This window comes from Theobroma cacao, chromosome 1 (assembly GCF_000208745.1).
Source record: "Theobroma cacao cultivar B97-61/B2 chromosome 1, Criollo_cocoa_genome_V2, whole genome shotgun sequence".
Lineage (NCBI taxonomy): Eukaryota > Viridiplantae > Streptophyta > Magnoliopsida > Malvales > Malvaceae > Theobroma > Theobroma cacao.
In genome coordinates, this window is record NC_030850.1 from 30,953,386 (window position 1) to 30,959,569 (window position 6,184).

The window sequence follows — 6,184 nt, forward strand, 5'->3', positions numbered from 1 at the left end:
GAAGAGCCAGCTCCGTCAGAAAACCCACCAGCACAAGACAGTGGAAACCAAAGGGAAGATCCACCCTATCCCCCAGGGTTCACTCCACCACATGCCCAAACCTCTCAAAGGGTCCACCCTCAAGTGATGCCGTCCGTCTATTACAATGCACCACCCCCGCTAGGCCATCAACCGACTCATGGGCAATTTGGGCCATATTCTGGGATAAATCCTGCTGAACCAATAAATGTCCCAGATTTAGAAGATCCAAAAGAGCAAGAGAAACTAAGAAAGAACTCGTCACAAACAGGAGAAAATGAAAAAGACCAGAAAAAGTACGATATGTTGAAAGAGCGTCTTCGTGCTATCGAATGAGTTGATAGGTTTGGTACCATGGATGCAACCGAGCTATGCTTAGTCCCGAATGTATTGATCCCTGCCAAGTTCAAGGTTCCGAAATTTGAAAAATATGACGGAACAAAATGTCTCATGGCACATATTACCATGTATTGTCGGAAGATGGCTGCACAGTCTCACGATGATAAGTTACTGATCCATTTTTTCCAAGACAGCTTGACTGGGTCAGCTGCTCGGTGGTACGTACAGCTAGATCGAAATCGTATTAAGACTTGGAAAGACCTAGCAAGAGCCTTCATAGCCCAATACAAACATGTGGCTGAATTAGCCCCTGATCGGTTGTCATTGCAGACTATGGAAAAGAAGCAAAGTGAGAGCTTCAAGGAATATGCCCAAAGGTGGAGAGATACAGCAGCGCAAGTTCAGCCACCTCTCACTGATAAGGAGATAACTGTTTTGTTCATAAATACACTCCGAGCTCCATTCTATGAGCGCTTGATCGGCAATGCCACGAAAAACTTTACAGATTTGGTCTTGTCGGGAGAAATAATAGAAGGAGCTATCAAAAGTGGAAAAATTGAAGGGCATGAAGTTCCCAGCTCAAAGAAAGGGAATGCTCTCAGGAAAAAAAAAGGGGATGTGCAAGCAGTTGCCCACGACAGCCAAAAAGCCCACAACTTTAACCCATATTACCCGTACCCCCCATACTAACCCTTTAATCCAAACATAGGCAACATCACACAAAACCCATATGTGTACCAACCTGCCCCGCAACCAACATTTCAGACCAATGTTCTTCCACAAACTCCACCACCAAAACCGGTAGCTTCAACCAATAATCCTGGTCATGGTCAAAGAGGACCTAGAACTACCCTAGAAAAACCAAAGTTTGATCCTATTTCAGTCCCTTACATTACCTTGCTGCCACAACTCATAGAGAATCGACTCCTTGCTCGAACCCCTTTAGAACCACTCCGACCACCTTTTTCGAAATGGTATGACCCGAATGCGCATTGTGATTACCATTTTGAAATTCAAAGGCACTCCACCGAGAATTGTACTGCTTTAAAACATAAAGTTCAAGTGCTCATTAAGGCAGGACTTTTAAATTTTGCCAAAAAAGACAGTTCGAGTGTTGATGGGAACCCGTTACCTAATCATGGAAGACCGATTGTGAATGCCATACATGAAGGGATGATTCAAAGGGTGAAAAAGGGTATTGATGAGATTCAAACGCCAATGGATAAAGTGTTTGAGGCGTTGTCCAAGATAAATGCCATCACTCCAGAACCCATCGACACAAAGGAATTGGGGCATGATCTTGCTTATTCTTGCAAATTTCATATGGGGGCAATTGGGCATTACATTCAAAATTGTGATAGCTTTCGTCGTAAGTTGCAAGAATTGATGGATTCATCGGTAATTGAGTTTTATGAAGAAGTTGAAGAGAATTTGGTCGGAACCATAAATGGAGACACCCCAACTGAAGTGGCATCAAGTTCATTCGGGGCAAACAAACCTAAACCTCTCACCATCTTCTATGAAGAAAACAAAAGCCCGATGAATGATACATCCCCTACTATGATCAGAAGTGGTATTACCATCGAAGTCCCCAGCCCATTCCCGTACTAGAGCGATAAGGCTGTCCCATGGAATTATGAGTGTAATATTTTGGGCACAGCTTCATCCGCCCCCCAAGCATCTTCTGAAGATCTAACTGGTGTGGGGGGTATAACGCGAAGTGGGCGATGTTATTCCCTTAAGATAGCGGAAAGAGTTGGAAAAGGGAAACCAGCACAGGGAGAGGGAGACCTAAAGAAAGCAGATACCTTTTCCAAGGACCAAGTTGACGAATCTGTAGTTGCTCCGAACAATGAGGTCAAAAATCTTGTTACCGAGAAAGAAGCAGGTGAATTTCTCAAGTTTATCAAACACAGTGAATACAGCGTGGTAGAACAATTAACCAAGATGCCCGCTCGCATCTCGTTGTTGTCCCTACTGTTGAATTCGGAAGCACACAGGAACGCACTGCTCAAAGTCTTGAACCAAGCTTATGTGGCACAAGATATATCAGTGGAAAAGTTAGACCACATCGTGGGGAACATTACAGTGGGGAACTTCATTGCCTTTAAGGATGAAGAAATACCATCGGGTGGTCGAGGAAGTAACAAAGCGCTGCACATTACCATCAAATGCAAGGACCATGTCGTACCTAGGGTCTTGGTCGATAATGGTTCAATTTTAAATGTCATGCCTCGCTCTACTTTAACCAAGTTGCCAGTAGATGTGTCGTATATGAGAACCAGCCGCATGGTTGTAAGGGCCTTCGACGGGACCACAAGGGAGGTGGTAAGGGACATTGAACTACCGATAAAAATTGGCCCTTGCATTTTTTAGGTCCAATTTCAAGTCATGGACATCGCCCCATCATACAATTGCTTGTTAGGGCGTCCATGGATTCATATGGCTGGAGCCATACCATCTTCCCTTCATCAAAAAATTAAATTCATAGCTGAAGGCCAACTGATAAGTGTCTGTGCGAAGGAAGACATACTGGCTATTCAACCATCATCCGCTCTCTATGTAGAGGCAACAGAAGAAGTCCTAGAATGCTCTTTCAGATCTTTTGAATTTGTTAATGCTACTTATGTGGGGGAAAGAAAAGTGATACCGATCCCTCGTTTGTCAGTAGCCACTAAAATGGGGGTTAAGCAGACTGTGGGTAAAGGATGTTGTGCCGGTTTAGGGTTAGGAAAGAATTTATAAGGAATTAATCGTTCTCTGACTCCAATAAAGAATGAAGAAAGGTTTGATTTTGGGTACAAGCCTACCAAAGAAGAGAGAAGAAAACTGACAGCTCAAAAGAAGATTAAAATGATGGCTCAACTTGAGGGAAAGAAAGAAGAATTCAGGGAACAGACAATCCCACACCTATATGAGACTTTTCGCTCTGCAGGTTTCATTCATTCCGAAGCACCACCAAAGGTCAATCAGGTTCTACGGATATTTGATGAGCTATCAATCCATATGATCAGAGATGAAGAACCTCACGAGAAGATCCCTGTGGTGTATCCAGTACTGCCAAGAGAGGAGCTAAGCAATTAGACAGCCACGGAATTGCCCATCATCTTTAAGTCTTCCGAAATGTAATGAACAATTTTATCTAAATGCCTATGCCCAAGGGTGTTAAGAGTAATTTCCTGTTTAAGTAGGGCTTTCTGTTACCTTCATCATTTGAATAAATGACAATGCATAATGTGTTTCATAATTCATCAATCTTTTTGCATATTTCCTTTCATCTATTCTTTTAGCCAATAAATACTTGCCCATACACCCGTCCAACTTTACCTGTTTGCAGGTCTTTAAATAATGAACACGAAGACAATCTAGACAACGATTTGAATATCGATTTTGAGATAATTCCGAACATTGATGAATTGAAAAATGAAGAGGAGGTGGATGACTATAGCTTACCCCCTGATTTGTCGAGAATGTTGGAACAGGAAGAAAAGGAGATTTTACCTCATCAGGAGCTCACAGAAATGATTAACCTCGAAAATGAGGAAGAGAAGAAAGAGATTAAGATTGGCACCTCGCTGTCATCCGATGAACGGCAGAAGCTAGAAGAATTGCTCCGTGAATATGTGGACGTGTTTGCTTGGTCATATCAGGACATGTCAGGTCTTAATACTGACATGGTTGTTCACAAGTTACCTTTGGAACCAGATTGCAAGCCTATTAAACAGAAGTTGAGAAGGATGAAGCCAGAAATGTTGCTGAAGATTAAAGAGGAAAGAAAAAAGCAATTCGATGCTGGATTTTTAGAGGTGGCTAAGTACCCTGAATGGGTGGCTAATATAGTTTCAATTCCTAAGAAGGATGGAAAAGTTCGAATGTGCGTCGATTATAGGGATTTGAACAGAACAAGTCCGAAAGATAGCTTCCCTTTGCCACATATTGATACTCGTGTGGACAACACAGCAAAACATGCTTTGTTCTCATTCATGGATGGCTTTTCTGGTTACAATCAGATTAAGATGGCACCCGAAGATATGAAAAAAACAACGTTCGTAACCATATGGGGAACGTTCTGTTACAAAGTAATGCCATTTGGATTGAAGAATGCAGGCGCCACCTACCAAAGGGCAATGGTAGCTTTGTTCCACGATATGATGCATAAAGAGATAGAGGTATATGTGGATGACATGATTGCAAAATCTCATACAGAAATGGATCATACTGTCAATCTCAAGAAACTGTTCGAGAGGTTGCGGAAGTTCCAGCTCAAGTTGAATCCTGCAAAATGCACTTTTGGTGTAACCTCTGGGAAATTATTGGGGTTCATAGTAAGTGAAAAAGGAATTGAAGTGGACCCGGATAAAATACGAGCTATTCAAGAGCTACCACCTCTCAAAACGCAAAAAGAAGTGAGAGGATTTTTAGGGAGGTTGAATTACATTGCTCGATTTATATCCCAGCTCATCTGCAAATGCGATCCAATCTTCAAGCTCCTTCAAAAACGAGACCCAGGAGTGTGGAATGAAGAATATCAAATAGCCTTTGATAAAATCAAAGAATATCTCACAAATCCACCGGGGTTGGTGCCACCGACGGTCGAAAAACCTCTTATTTTGTATTTGACTGTGAACAAGAATTATATGGGATGTGTATTGGGACAACATGATGAAACTGGGAAGAAAGAACGAGCCGTATATTACTTGAGCAAGAAATTCATGGAGTATGAGTCCAAATATTCTGCGCTCGAAAAGATGTGTTGTGCGCTAGCATGGACCGCCCAGAGGCTCTGACAGTATATGTTGTATCACACAACATGGTTGGTGGCGAAATTAGATCCCATCAAGTATATTTTCGAAAAACCCTACCTGTCCGGAAGAATAGCTCGATGGCAAGTGCTATTGTTTGAGTATGACATTATGTATGTGTCCCAAAAATCAATTAAAGGGAGCGCTATCGCCGATTTCCTTGCAGATCGAGCTAATGAAGATTATGAATCTGTAAGTTTTGATTTTTCAGATGAAGATTTGATGGCCGTTTTGCATGTAGAAGAGGTTGGTCCCAATGAACTTAATCCATGGAAGGTGTATTTTGATGGAGCATCCAATGCTTTGGGGCACGGAATTGGGGCAGTGTTGATTTCTCCGAATGGAAAGTACTATCCAGCCACTGCGAGATTGAATTTCAATTGTACTAACAATATGGCGGAGTATGAGGCGTTGGTAATGGGATTACAAGCAGCAATTGAGAGGAAGGCTGACGCGATAAATGTTTACGGAGATTCGGCTTTAGTGATATGTCAAATGAGAGGCGAATGAGAAACTAGAGATTCTAAACTAGTTCCATATAAAAAGCTGGTTACAGAATTAAGCAAACAGTTCAAAGAAATCAGCTTCAACCATTTGCCTCGAGAAGAGAATCAGATTGTTGATGCTTTGGCCACCCTCGCAGCGATGTTCAAAATAAAAGAGGCGGCTGATGTACGCCCTTTTGATTTAGAAGTTCGTGAAGTCTCCGCACACTGCTTGAATGTTGAAGAAGAGGTTGATGGTAAGCCGTGGTATCATGATATCATGCAATACATCAAGCATCAAGCATATCTTGAGAATGTCACAGATAATGACAAGCGAACTCTTAGAAGATTAGCAATGGGTTTCTTCCTTAGCGGAGAAGTGCTCTACAAAAGGAGTCGAGATCAAGTACTCTTGAGATGTGTGGATGTTGCGGAAGCCAACAAAATAATGAAAGAAGTCCATGAAGGAACTTGTGGAGCTCATGCTAATGGACATATGTTGGCTAGACAAATTATGAGAGCTGGTTATTATTGGTTGAC

At 42.1% G+C, this 6,184-nt stretch overlaps 1 pseudogene; it reads left to right on the forward strand.

The window, feature by feature from the left end:
• The window catches only part of LOC108661417, a 14,947-nt pseudogene continuing 8,889 nt past the window's right edge, over window positions 127–6,184 (forward strand).